Source organism: Silurus aristotelis, assembly GCF_946808225.1.
Source record: "Silurus aristotelis genome assembly, chromosome: 24".
Taxonomy (NCBI): Eukaryota; Metazoa; Chordata; class Actinopteri; order Siluriformes; family Siluridae; genus Silurus; species Silurus aristotelis.
Window position 1 is genome coordinate 12,610,963 of NC_139597.1, and position 15,213 is coordinate 12,626,175.

The following is a 15,213-nucleotide window of genomic DNA, read 5'->3' on the forward strand; positions in this document are numbered from 1 at the left end:
AAAATTCTTAGCATATATTGCTAGCAGTTTAACTGATCAAAATCTGCCTACTCCCAGCACAATCTTCCCTAGGTTTTGTCTAATGATAACAAAATTAAAAACCTAATTTAAGCTTTCGGCATACACATAATTGATTTAGCTTTCGCTCACTCAGGTCCATGTTTTTGATAGCATGTAGATTGATCATATGGTACAGACAAAATTCCCAGTTATATAAATCAAATTCACCAGGTGATTATAAGCATGTCTGAAGGCATGTGATTTATGATGGGGTGTAGAAATAACATATAGTGTACAGCTTCTCTAGTCACAGGCCTGCATTTCACTCTTCTTATTTCCTACTGGTTCCTAACAAGGTCTGTGGATTTGCAGAACAAAGTTCATCTAGATAAAGCCCATGCAAAGTGAAAGTAACCTCTACTAGAGACTTTTCAGTTTATCTTTATTTTTGTTTGGTTTTCCAGCTGCCCCAAATCATAGGGGGAAAAAAACAAACATGGATACACAGTTTAATAAGACTTTTTTCTACAAGACGTTTTCTTAGATTATAGATAAGATATACCTTCATTCGTCCCACAGTGGGGAACGAATAAAGCTTTTTTTTCCACAAGCTTTTCTTTCACAAGAAAAGCTGGTTTGGTTGGAAAGAAGGGTTTTCTTGTCAATGTTTTTATTGCAAATGCAGTTAACCATGGAGAAAATTATTATTAAAATTATAAAATTATTATTATAAATTCTAAAAATAAAAAAATCCTGCTAAACAGTCCTTTAAGTAAGAAGCACCAAGGGAAAATATGAGTGATTTTCTTTAAATCTCATCTTTAGCAAATATCTTGAGTGTGGGAAATGGATTTCAGAAATAATGAAACAAAATCTGCTGTCAAAAAATCCCTTAGTAACTTGCTGCAGGATAGATTTTAGCTTGTAGCTAGCAGTGTTATTTATCTAGCAATCACTATGGGCCAACTGGCAAAATGGACTGTACAAGAATCTTCAAAATTAGGAAATAATAAGTTTATGGCCATAATAAATATGTCTGATCCATTCTCCAGAAGAGATTAGCTTTGGTTCACTAATACTTATTTTCAAATGAGGAGCAACATGTTTCCCAAGATGCTCAATTCATTAAGGGATGTTTACCAAAATCACATGAATCCGTTTGTGAACCCTCTGCCTCATTAGTCCACACATCTGTTATCTACAGCCTTCAAAAATCTTCAGCCTTTTTATTTTGGGATAACAGGTATTAGGAAACATGGAAAGACATCAGGGCTCCTCTAGCAGGAGTCATGAGGTGATGATAAACAGATGTGGACAAAGTCGTTTGCCTCCCAAGCAGCCTGTCAGTTAGCATGTCGCTGTGCTGACAGTGATGGACACTGACGGATACAGATTCCTCTCTCTGACATTCAGTTTCGAATCCTTTATTCCAGCTGTTTACCGTTTACACACCAAGACCTGCAACTGAATCCTATTTAGACAGTATTCATTATTAGGGTAATGGCTGTTATAAAATATCTGGATGTCTTATAAGTAATTAAAGTCTGAATTTATATGACAATTACATTTCCACTAAAATGTACTTTATTTATTTTCATGATTTTTTCATACTATGTACATTCAAATGTGGAGATATGACTCATACCAAAACATTTTATTAGAGACTCATAAATCATTCAACATTTTTTGAGTGCTGGAAGTGTTGTTTATGTACACATAAATACATGTGGAGCAGCAGTTTGAGTGCTTCAGGTTTATATAATGATAGGTTAAACTCTAAATTGTAAAAGTGCCCAAAACAGACAAATTTAAATTCAATCCTCCACTTCGGGAGGTATAAGGTGCATTATACATGTGTAAATACAGTCATCTTGTCATTTCTAATGACCTAAAAAACCTCTCCCAGAACTATCAAGTGGATTCTCAATGCATGAAAAAAAACAATTAGGCATAAACAAGCTCAGAATCTTTTCCAAAAGAAAAAGTAGACAAGGGACAACTAAAATGATCAGACTTTCTTTTTGCCAAAAACAATGATTAAATATAATGGACAGGACTTTTTTTTTTGTCTTCTTTTCTTCTTTCTAGTGAGAGCCAACAAATTTCCATTTCTGATGTAAATAAAATTACTGAGTAACACCATTCAAGGGTGGACTCACACAAGCCCCCTGTGTAAAACAAATTCCATGGAAAATATTTTTTTGTCATTTGTAAAAGAAGCCATCACCACCAATGGTCCAGCTAAAAAATTCAGGCAAATGGAAGAAAAAGATTTAATAAAAGTGAAAGTAGAAAAATATCTACATCAGCATATCTTAACTTAATTATAAACAGAGGTGGAAAAAGTACACACATCCTTCACTTAAGTAGAAGTACAGATACGCTACAGATGTTTTAAAAGACTCTGGTAAAAGTTGAAATACTGACTATACTTTTTTTTACTCAATTTTAATGTTTTATGCTAATGTTTGTTTATTATTCGTGAAACCAAACTCAACATAGAACATGAAGAAATATTCATGTAAATGTTTGAAAGTAATTATGGTGTTTTAAATTATGTAAATCATCCAGACAACAATCAGAACTTTTGCTGTTTCCACACGGACGGCTAATGAGGTGATACCTGAGAAACTGGTACCTTTTTTAACTTTCATACGGATTACATAATCAGAGAAGTTTTGTTTTCGATGTGGTTTATGTGAAAGTAGACATTTTAACCTTTCTATAGATTTATTTATCTCTGAGGCAGGTATTCACATAGATTCAGGTTATTGCTTTATTTATGTGTCTGTGAAGAGAGGAGTCAGAGACGGCAGATAGCGCACCCTGTCTGTTTTTTATTTCACAAAAGTATACTGTTTTGTTGTTGTTATGTTGTGTTGTGTATACAGATTCGAATGATGTATCGATCTTATCTGTATGATCATGAAAAAAGTAAAAGTAATTTTAGTTCGTTTCGAGAAAAGCATTTTTCAAGGATAATTGTCGTATCATGGCGGAATTTGGTGCTGATTTGAGACTTAGTGCATCAGTAAAATACATGTTTACTGATTTTTTTTTATATTTATTTATTTATTCTTTATATCTGAATAAAGAAAAAATATGAATAAATGTGTGTTGTGTTTAATGATTTAATTTAGCGTCTTTTACATGTATTTAATTTGCGTTAACGCATTATTAACACGTACATTTCTGACAGCCCTCTTATTAATACAAAAAGAATTTTACAGTTTGTTACCTAATGAACGTATCCAAACTGAACAACCACCATATAGAACAAAGCAGAGAAAGGATGATGATCAGGTGATCAGGAATGTCTCTGTTTTCAGTCATGTTTACATCGCTGACTCCCTCTGTCTCATTCATGTTAGCATCATACAACTTGTTGCCTTCTGCATTGCTCATCTTTAGCTTTGTAAACTAGCCTACGTCTGTGGTGTGTGATAGGAAATGATACACCAGTGGTAGATTGAAAAAAACGCACAATGACAAGAAATAGATTGATGAGCTGAAAACGGCTCGCAATGAGAAGAAAAAATATTGACATTTCACCGACTACACTAAAGTAAAAGTAGAAAGTACAGATATTTGTGTAAAAGAATTAATAAATGAAAGTGAAAAGTTGTCGAAAAAAATAAATAGTGAAGTAAGTACTGATACCACAAAAACAAATCTACTTAAGTACAGTAACAAAGTATTTGTATTCTCTGATATATTCTCTGTTATAAATGTTAGGACAAATTGCTATTGGCATTCACCATATTCTATTCATAGAGACAGCTGAATTCCACCCACTTCAAAATGGCATTTTCCCAGCTTAAAAAACAACAGGAACCGTATGGCAGACATTGTGCAAAGAGAGGAGTGGGTGCTAATATGAGTGGGACCCTGTCTCTGGGGTGAGAATGAAGAACAGTGAAGAACAGGAGGAAATCAATAGCTGAGGCAGTCACTAAGAGAGAGGTATCACGCTGGCATGACCCTGGCAAAGTCGCTTTGTCTAGCTTTCTATTACAAAGAGTGGCCGCGAGGAATGTAGTTCTTTCATGTGCATTTTAAGAAGCTGTTTATCAAGTATGTAGCTGTTGAATGTCTGTAAAGTGCAAAAACAGGGTTTGTGTATGTGCTGCTAGTGTATATGCAGGTCAGATGACCATGTTTCGCTTTGAATGAATGTGTTGAGGCTTTAGGCAACTACTTTAATGGAAAGTTCAAGGCATGATGTTAAAGACATCTGGTCTGTTAATGAGCTATCAGAACAGGATATGTAACAGACGAGGTTAAACAAGGTGTGTGTGTCTGTTGATTAGAAAAAAAACGGGTCGACATCTCGTTTTCATGTTTTTCAATGGCTCCCTGTACAAAGAATTGACTCGGCAGAAATTATAGTATGAATGAAATGAATTGTTACCTTGTATGGGGAGGAAAAAAACGTGTACAGATTGTAGTCATGTAGTCAAAAGGCACAGGTATAAATGCAGTAGCACAGAAAAGGAAGTCCCTTTCTCTATGTTTCAAGCCTCTTTCAGTTTGAGACGGGTCATTCTGCAGAATTACAATAAAGGATTTGATTTAATCTAACCCACTGAGTAAGTTGTCTACCTTTTCACCACACTACATTCAATGCAGTTCACACAGGCATAACCTGGTGCCAAACTACAAAACATAAAGCTTTCCATTTACTGAACTGTGATCTCTATTCAAAAATCCCAACAGGAATCTGATTCGCTCATTTGTCACTGAAAAGAAGATCGAGACAACACGAACCAAAGTGTCAGATATCTTTAGATTAACCTGAAAATATTTAAATGCTACCTCATATGGTTATTATCCTTATTAATATCCAAACTGACTCTTAATAACAGACAAGATATCAACAAATGACAGCATTTACTGCTTTACAGATATTTTAATAACATTTGCATAATCCCCATTTATAATTATGCATGCTAAGTCAATACCCATTAGCCTTGGTGTAACGCACTTCGAGTGACACTAATCTACATCAAAAAAGTCCCACAATCAGAGCCTGAAGCCCTAGAGCCATTTATTGTAGGCCAACGCTGAATTTATATACAGTGAGGAAAATAAGTATTTGAACACCCTGCTATTTTGCAAGTTCTCCCACTTAGAAATCATGGAGGGGTCTGAAATTGTCATCGTAGGTGCATGTCCACTGTGAGAGACATAATCTAAAAAAAAATCCAGAAATCACAATATATGATTTTTAAACTATTTATTTGTATGATACAGCTGCAAATAAGTATTTGAACACCTGTCTATCAGCTAGAATTCTGACCCTCAAAGACCTGTTAGTCTGCCTTTAAAATGTCCACCTCTACTACATTTATTATCCTAAATTAGATGCACCTGTTTGAGGTCGTTAGCTGCATAAAGACACCTGTCCACCCCATACAATCAGTAAGAATCCAAATACTAACATGGCCAAGACCAAAGAGCTGTCCAAAGACACTAGAGACAAAATTGTACACCTCCACAAGGCTGGAAAGGGCTACGGGGAAATTGCCAAGCAGCTTGGTGAAAAAAGGTCCACTGTTGGAGCAATCATTAGAAAATGGAAAAAGCTAAACATGACTGTCAATCTCCCTCGGACTGGGGCTCCATGCAAGATCTCACCTCGTGGGGTCTCAATGATCCTAAGGAAGGTGAGAAATCAGCCCAGAACTACACGGGAGGAGCTGGTCAATGACCTGAAAAGAGCTGGGACCACCGTTTCCAAGGTTACTGTTGGTAATACACTAAGACGGGTGTTCAAATACTTATTTTCCTCACTGTAGATATAAATATATACTTTCAATTGTCAAATGTTTGGACATACCAGCACATAGTCTCTCTTTCTCTCTTTCAAAAAAAAAATATATATACTTGTTTTGGGAAAGCAGTTACTAATTACAGGATAAAATATTTCTATATATATATATATGGTTTGTTGCAACTTTTCAAGACATGCTCCTATGCTCTTTTCAGATAGACAAGGCTTTCTTCTGGCAACTCTTCCTTATGCACCATGCTTGTTCAGTCTTTTTAATAGTATTGCCACAAATGTTTTAAGTCATATAGAGTTTAAGATGTTTACAATTTATCTGAGCATTTTTTCTCTCTAAGAATTTGCTTGGACGTCCACTCCATCGAAGATTGTCAACTGTCTTGAATGTTTTCCATTTGTGAATAATCTTATTATTTGAATTATTTAAAAAATGGCCTTATAACCCTTCTCAGACTGACATGCAGCAACAATTGATTCTCTAAGATCTTTCCACCTTGGCGTCTTGTTAACACACTCCTGAATGCTCCAAACCAGCAGATTGATAAAACATGGGCATTTATAGAGGTGGTCCCACTTACTGATTATTAATTAATAAAGGCATTCAATTAGCAGCACCTGGCTGCTACTTACTATTTTTCACACACTTTGTAATATGTCAAGTGTTGACGTGCATCTGCCGTGATATTTACCTAATTTTAAGACCTGATGAGCAAATTTCAAAGAGCGTGTACATATATTTTTTTACATAACCAAATGTATAGAGAAATTAATGCTGCTATTTACATTTGTCTTTAAGTTTAATAACGAAGCCAAAATGTATTTAAAACAATTAAATATGTATTCAATTAATTGTGTGCAAATATGTTGAATGTGAATTTTGAATGTGAAAGTTGAATGCAAATATTAAATGTTATTACAGTAATAAGCTGTTTTCTCTGTTAAGAAGACTCTCTCTCTCTCTCTCTTTCTCTCTCTTTCTCTCTCTCTCTCTCTCTCTCTCTCTCTCTCTCTCTCTCTTTATCTCCCCATGTGTGTGTGTGTGTGTGTATGTGTGGGGCTTGGGTCATCTTATACCCTTTTTAGTTGTTGGACATCGTTTCCCTTAGTCATAGGGATAATGTCAAATATTCCAAATTTGGAGCTCTTTGGACAAGGCTGATTCTGAATTCTAGGCTTTCAACCCACCAATGACTCTATGTCATGCCATAGGCTCGCTTGAGATCTAAGCTCATATCTATATCTTTTAAATCACTGTTTTCATCGTTAAAAAACAACTCAAATAAAACGAAAAAGCAAACCTTTACTTCACATCTATACAATGTCATCAAATGAAAATTAACCTGACATGTGGTAAGCTCTCTGTGTGATTGGAAAGCCACAGTTCAGCAAGCCCCTTCTCTCACAAAGCCTAATTACCAGCTGGTGACTGATGTGACGTCAAGAGTTCAAAGAAAAACAATAATTCACATCATTTCCAAATAAGCACTTGCCAGACCTTTTCATTCGCATATCTATTGACCAACTGTTATTTGTGCTCACCAGCTACAATAACATTAAATATACAGTTTTTTAAACAAACCACAAAGAAGCTCTACTTGTTTGAGCTGCGATGCAGTAAAGTGGTATTCCAAAAGGTTGTTGTATGAGATGCTAATCTCCATTTATAATCTGCAACGTGCACTTTTTTCAAACCCATGCCTGGCATTTTGGCTTCATCCCAGGAGGCAACTGTACATTGATTCAGTTTTGTCAGTTTTTTGGCTTGCAATGTTCTGCTCTCTTTGTTGCTTTTGTCTTCCTCATGGAGCCATTAAGCAGGGGCCCAGCAGGCAGCATGTCATTGCTCAATACATTCAGACCCACTTGTCATTTTCCTCAATACCCACCATTATGTGATCTTTATGGGCCTAAAGGTCAATACGGAGGCTTTCTCTCATCGTGACACATTACACTGCCAAAAATATCACACCAGGCCTATTTCAATGCAGCCTTGCTCCTCTAAACATCTGAATTCTACTGTAGCGCTGGGTTTATTTCTCTGACACGACGAGCCTAAAAATCAGTAAATCCAATCTACCATTAAATGTACAGTTTAAAATAATGATAACCAGTTCACTTTGAAAGAGCAGTATTGCCAAGATCATTAGATTGAGTAGAGGCTATGGACCCCTGCTGTGTCCTGCTCTGTCTCTGCCTTTCATCTGAGCTCTGATCATGTATCGCTTTTCTCACTGGCGCTAAGTGGCATAGTATAAACCTCGCATGATGGCCAAAAGAGGTTCACTGCCACCACCATGAGTCACGTAGCAACTGGAATTTACAGCTAGGACCCCTGGAAACCCAGTGAGTGCTTGAGTCAATCAGATCGAGTCAATCAGAAGATGTATGTTCAGCAGTATGTTACTGTGCTTCTTAGAAAATGAATCATGTACATGCTATAATTATTTTTGTTGTTAACTCTATCCTGATCTAGGTGGATGAACACACACAAACACGAAATGATGTCCTTTTTGAGAGAAGCCTGACATTCACTCAGTTTATACAACATAATTGATTACATGCTTTTGTTTAAAGTAATTTATTTGAAGTGACTTTCCAATACACCGTGACAAATAATATATGAAAAAGGCAGTTCAGTCTGCTGACATTTGCAAGACATGTTTAGTCATTAATCCTGCCGACACCTGAACCTTTCCAGCAGTCTGACCCTGAATAACGTTCTTTATTCAAACCATCCTTCTGCTGTACAGCCAACATAAACTTATGGAAAATTCGTACTACTTTAAATGACGACATTCCTATAAAAGAAAATGGCTCCTGGCCCCTACATGGCAAGAACCTAATGAACCCACAGTTCACTTTGGTATTTAATGGTGGACAAACAAATATCAGTATTTTTTTTTGAGGGTGTCATTTAAGTAAAAGAAAATAACTTGAAAAAATTATGTCATTTCTATTACTGTTTGTGCTATCAGATATTAATAACAAAGTTGTTAGTGTGGTGTTTGTTAAAATAATACAGTTTAACTGGCTGGAAAATGTGGCAATCTGAAATGATTTTTCCACTCTTTTTAAATTGTGAATATGTATGTTTCAGACTTAGGTAGGCTTCAGAGCTAAAGTGAGCAATCTGCAGAAACTACCCCTCTAATGGTGCATAATTCCTGACTTTCACTGTCATATGGTCCAATAGATTGACCAACTTTATAAAGTATATATAATATTGATCTTAGTATCCATAACTTAGACCACAATATAGCTATTACTAGTATTGAACATGATCAGTGAAATTAGAATCACAATTAAAAGTATAGTATAATTGTTAACGTCAGACAAAAAATCTAATTTATCAAACTAACTTACTGTTCCACAATTTTTATATATTTCATTTAACTTAACTAGCATGTAGTTATTGTAACTGTCATGCTGTTATGCATTATACTGTTTACCATTACCTGTACAGAATTATCTTAAATATTTATACCGTCTGATTTCATTTAACTTATTAGCTGTTTACTTAGTTTTTCGGACAAAACAAAAACACAATTTCATTGTCTCTGAATTTGTACTATGAAACTGACAAGAGGAAATTGTGGTAGCTAGCAAACGTTTCAAAATAATTTGACAAAATTCTTTCAATGTTTGTTACATCAGTATTTTATTTTTAGAAATATTAGTACTTTTTGAAATGCCATGAGTTCACTTCAACCTTAGAAACAGACTCGCTTTCCAAACAGGGTGTATTCTCGTCTCATGTTCAGAGTAAGTGTTCCTGTAAAAAGCAATAGTCTGCTGAACCACCTTGACCAGGATGAAGCACTTAGTGGAGATGAATGAATGGATGTTTACATCTTGTCCATCACCAGCAGTTAATATTACAATGCATAAAGGGAGGCTCAGTATGGCAGCAAATGTGGCTTTACGTTGCTGATTTACTGCAGAATATCAAAACTCTGAAGATCCTAATAGTTGAACTTAAACTTGAAATTTAAAAAAAAACGACAGCGTTTTCTTCTTCACTTTACACAGATTTGTTTTCACAATAGAGGCCAGTGTACTTGAGCAAAAGTGGGAGTGAACAGCATTAGACGGAAAAACTCTGACTTTCTATTTCGTCACACAGACAATTATTATGTCAGCAGAGATTCACTGATCCTGAGAGATTAGCACTGATTAAAAGCTCTAAATATTCGAACCCAACCTTTCTACAGTTAATAAGGTAAACACTTGTTCTGTTAGAATGCATCAGGGTAGAGGCTGACCATACTTTGAATGAAGTGGGCTATTCAGTTTTGTGTTTTTTTCTGTTTTTTGTTTCTGTTCCAGGCCTGACTTCACTTCAAGCCTGTAAGCCAACCCCTTCTTCCCCTTTTCCTGCTCAAGCAACAGGTGGGAGGGAACATTCCAGAAACTCTGAAGTGCACACACCACAGCATGCCTGCTAAGCTGTCGTCTTTTCGAACAGCGAGCAGCACACAGCCTTTAGACGCAAGGCTAAAATAGATCTATCATGAGAAATTAAGCTCCCCTTCTCTATCAGACAGCATGCAAATTACACACACATTTATGAATACACCGGAGCACCTGTATGCTCAGAGCACCATGCTGATTTCCAGCTGTAGAAAAAAAAAAGTGTTAACAGGGAGCTTCCGGGAGCCACAGTGATTCAGTCATGCACTGCCTGATGTGCAGATATTTCGAGCCTAATTTCTACATTTTAGGCAACCTGCAGATCCTGAGAATGAGGCAGCGATTTCTCTGGAGATTATGGACCCAGCTGGTGCTCCGACCTCCTTCCCGCTCCGGTATCTCACTCAGTCATAGAGCTAAGAGACCCCAAACACTAAAACACCTGAGTCAGGCTTGAAGAGCTGTATAATCTCTGGATAAGCATGGCTGGGACAAGCAAACATGCCGACATTACTGTATGCCTGCTAGATGGCCTCAGGGTCGTCAACTCAAAATCTGATTGGATAAAGCAACAGCTTCAATGCAAAAGTATGGTACAGGCGCCAGCACTGCTGATTCTTAAGGCCTTAAGGCTGATTCCTTTGACCCTGGCAACACGTGATGTGATGTGATGGCTGAAATCTGATTGGATAGAAACTCTAAACGTTAACAGACACTACTTATAGTTATGAAAGTTAGTTATGAAATGAGAATAGTATGTTGGAAACCATTTAATACATATTCATAGGTCAGTGATTCCAGAGAAGGCCTTGCTGGTCCTGACAGCCCACAACTACTGGACAGATACATATAAAAACTGCCTAAAGGTGTTTAGTACTTTCATGATTAGTAGTTTTTTCACTACCAGGGGCATTGCACTTTTTTATGTGAGACAGAATTGAACAAGACATCAAGCCAGAACTGAAGCAGTTGAGAAAGGGTTCACCCTCTAAACAAGTGTAAACACACAGACTTCCCTTGCCTGGGCTGATGTCCAACATTTACACCCACACATTCGCATTCCACGCCCTTTCCTGAGTGAGAGAACAGGCACTTTTGAAGCTTTTAAAACTTAAATTCTTAGAAGCATAAAGCCAGACATAATGAAATCATTCTAACACACTTTTCTGTTTTTTTTTTTACATGAATAATTGATTATAAAAAATAAAGCGAAAAACAGACAAAAAAAACCCTTCTTGTTGACGTCTACAATAAAGTAAAACTTTGCATCTAAGCCAAAAACATAATCAAATAGGATGTGGTTTTGCAATTGTAGAGTTTCCTTAGAGGACACTGGTCATGTGATTCCTTCTGAAGTTAAAAAGCCTGATTACTAAAGGGTATAACTGCTAGACAGTTCTCTGAACAGGACTTGAATTCTGAATGAAAAATTATGCTGGCCTCAACCACAGTTATCATTTCCCAAAAAACACGTAAATTTGAAGAGCAACATATTAATACTATATTAGGTCCTACTGTCCTCCTCGTTTAATTGGTAAATCTTATACAACATTAAAAAAACAAAATTGTTTGTATTCGGTCTGTTTTCCCTAAAGAAAAAAAAAAAAAAAAACAGGTTCTTAATCAGAATCAGAATCCGGTTTATTGGCCAAATGTGTTGACACACACAAGGAATTTGGTTCCAGCTGTTAGTCAAAGTACAGACATAAATAAAACTAGACGGCTTTACATTAATGATAGTCTAAAACTGTAACATCTTAGCTACATCTGCATGCAAATTAACACCATTTATATTTAGTCTGCATGTATTTATAAAATGACTGATGCTGTTTATTCGTAAGAATGTTCAATTCAGTTTCTGTAAAGCTGCTTTATGACAATGTTCACTGTTATATAATATCTATATAACTACTACAACAATCACATGTTCCAATAAAAACAACATAGTGTATAAAAAATTGCATCCCATTTAAATTTATAAATTAGCTTTAGCATGCTAGGTAAACCCAATGCTTTTTGTTTTTTCAGTCTGTACCTTCTGAACTTTTCATGCTTGTTCACACTAGATGTGTTTTGTAAGAGTAAATGTATGCCATTAGAATGCTTTCATTTTCATATATCCTCCTGATAAGTGAAATAGTATGAGATATTTTGAATAGCCATTATTTTTATTTATTTACAAATATTTGAATAATTCTTTAATATTTACTCTCATAAATTGCTTTATCTTCTTTTTTTGAAGTTCTCAAATATCACACAATCTCTCATTAAAAGAAGGGCACTTGATATTTTACTAAACAGGTGCTAAAAAACACTGACGTTGCTCCTCTTTTAATAAGCATCAATGCTTTATTACACTTTCTGTACGGGTAACGGGTGTAAGAACTATAGGGAAAAGAGCAAAAGAGCGGGAATCTGTTTTTGAGCGCAAAATTGATTAAGGCCAACGGACAGCATTTCCAATCCATCACATGTCCAAAGGACACTCTTAACCTCGTCAGACAGCGGAGCTTCCAAAGCTTCAAAATAAGTTTTGATCCACATACAAAAGAAAAGAAAAAAAAATCTGCTATTTCTGACATTTATGGATTTCTTCCACCCTGAGCTTGGACAGTCCTGCTGAATTGATTTGTATAGAGTGCTCTGCACAGTGTGAGGAAATTCACTCATGTGCCCTTTGCACAAAACTCTTCTCTCATTTGAAATTACCTTATTTACAGACATAATGTTAAATGATTACATTTTGGCACCGTATCTCATTTCATTTTTAATAAAAGCCTTTCGGAAGACCCGGACAAACAAGCTATTTCCTTGCAGTCAGACCTAATTTGACCCAGTGCAAAGCCACTCCGGACCACTTCAGGACATTTCTTTATTCTGAGTTGTCGTGTACCCCCTCTAGCAAGAGTGCTTATGATAAGTACATGAACAAGAAACTGCTCATGCTGAAAATTGAACTCTAGAATCCGGGGGCAAAGGAACATGTGTAAGGCCTAAAATAAACCTGGTGAGGACAGGGTGGGGTGTTCTGGGAAATTCTTTTCTAGACATATACGTATGACAATGTATTAATAGAGCAGACAAAATACACTAGTGACTCAATGATGCTTTTACTTTTTTTTTTTTTCAACAAAATACATAAGTACACTAAGAAGGAAAAGGGTGAAGAAATATCGAGCTGCCACTCTTGGAGCCCTTGAGCAAGACTCTTAATCCTCTCTGCTCCAGGGGTGCTGTAACATGGCTGACCCTGCGAAAATGTAAAGGAATAAAGATTTCCTTGTGGGACTTATAAAGTATTCTAAAAAACAATAGATACTTGTGCAACATGCATTTGCTAAAATCACTAAAAGATTTAATTTTTACACAAAAATAATCACCTGCAGATCTTAATTGCCAACCAGTAAAACATGATAATGGTGATGTGATGGTGGTGTGGTGGTTTCTGTTATGACTCCAAAGTTAATTCTTTTCCAATACAGCACAGTTTTATTCACCATATGCTGCATCAATATTCCACTGATTCAAATTTTAATTTGTTCATAAAAGAAATGTTGTTTGATTAGTTTTATATTTAATGCTGTGGAAAATCCGTGACATAAATGTATTCATGTTGCAACTCATAGCAACTCTAAGCAGACTTTCCTTCACCTGCTTTTTTTCATTATTTTTTTTTAAGATTAAAGATAATAAGACGAATAAATACAGCTTGTCAAGTTAGGGAGATATCAGAAAGCAGACAGTTTCTTGAAGACTCTCCCACAGCAGCACACTGACCCTCACATAGGGGACTAAATACAAAATAAATGTTAAACGGAAAACTTTATCATCTTATTCCTTAATCAGTTTATTATTAGTCAGGAAGCATTGGCCCTATGTGGCATTGTTACTATAGAAACAATAACGCATTAAAAAAAAAAAAAAGCACACAAATATAATTCTGTGATTTTCTTTAGAGCTGGGATTCTACTGTCAGAGCTGTCAGGGAAAATGAAACACCCTTTCGGCCACTTCGACAGCATTGTCGGTGTAATTGGTGACAGCTTTATGATGACAAAACAAAAAGAAAAAATATGTGTGTACTTCTTGAAAACTAACGACCATCTCCTTATTCCAAAACGAGTCCAGACTTTGGAACTATGACATTGTGTGAATGTAAAAAAAAAAACGACGCAAATCTCTCTCCCTGGTTATTTTCCGTTCCTCCTCCCAATCTCCATGGTGTTAAATAATAACCATGGTGACAGAGTACCCCTCATGTACAGTAAAGGCATGTACCTGATGGTAACCATGGCACCGGAGCAGGCACTCCTTGTCAGACATGCAGCCGTGCGGAGAAAACAGAGTCCGGCAAATTCGCCCAAGGGGACATGGAGCAGAACAATTCACCAAGCATCTATCTGCCTCGCCACCCACTTCATTTTGAAGATGTTATTGTGTTTGTCACTGTTCCCCAGGCTTGTGCTTTACATGATCCACCGGACCACAACACTATGGGCAAACTAAATACCGAAAGATGGCCTAAAACTAATTCCTACACGTACAAATGCCCTTCCTTAGCATATACGTTGAAAGTTTGAGTTGATCATTGGATAGACATTGGGCCATCACGTGTAAAAGGAACTCATGAGAAAGGGGGGGGGGGGGTGGACTACTGGACAATAAACCACATTCATTACAAGTGACTGGCACCCTTCTGGACATTACTTCTTTTCCAACTCATGGAAATTCCCTGGTAATATCACACACACCAAAACCACTTTCTATGACCTCACATTACATTAATCTGCTGAATGGCTTACAGTAATTGAAACATATCGATGAAATATTAATAATACTGTCACCTCAATAACAATAACTAATACAACACTTCTAGTCATGACACATAGGGACATATATAGACAATGAAAAACTATCCTTCCATTATGTGGCTCCAAAATGGCTTATATTTAATGTAAAAATCGAGATTTGAAATTATTGCATGCCCTCACTGAAACTCATCAGGATCAATAATC

General features: G+C 36.2%; 1 protein-coding gene and 1 long non-coding RNA gene across 3 annotated transcripts in view; one reads left to right on the forward strand and one right to left on the reverse strand.

Moving 5' to 3' along the window:
* Positions 1-15,213, reverse strand: part of LOC310719113 (copine-8) — a 132,296-nt gene that overhangs the window by 116,012 nt on the left and 1,071 nt on the right. The gene's annotated exons all lie outside the window — the stretch shown is intronic.
* On the forward strand, positions 10,582-14,105 carry LOC310719249. Its single transcript, XR_014531416.1, has 2 exons — positions 10,582-11,577; positions 11,832-14,105. It is a non-coding gene; the product is annotated as an uncharacterized lncRNA (long non-coding RNA).